The sequence below is a fragment of the Arachis ipaensis genome, chromosome B10 (genome assembly GCF_000816755.2).
Source record: "Arachis ipaensis cultivar K30076 chromosome B10, Araip1.1, whole genome shotgun sequence".
In the NCBI taxonomy this organism is placed as follows: Eukaryota; Viridiplantae; Streptophyta; class Magnoliopsida; order Fabales; family Fabaceae; genus Arachis; species Arachis ipaensis.
In genome coordinates, this window is record NC_029794.2 from 33369784 (window position 1) to 33370033 (window position 250).

Genomic DNA, 250 nt, shown 5'->3' on the forward strand with positions numbered 1-250 from the left:
CAAATATACTAATAAATTTTTCTAAATCTGAGTTTACAATATACCAAACTAAATCTCAATAATTCTTTTACTCGTACAAAATTCAAACTAAATAAATCTTTTCTTACTTAATACAAAACTTAACCTTGATAACTACCTGCCTTACCCTCCACACTATTACTTCCTATTCCTAACTTATACTAACTGCATATTACTACTTACTCTACGCTAACTCTTACTACACCTACAACTACTTAATATTAACTTAATA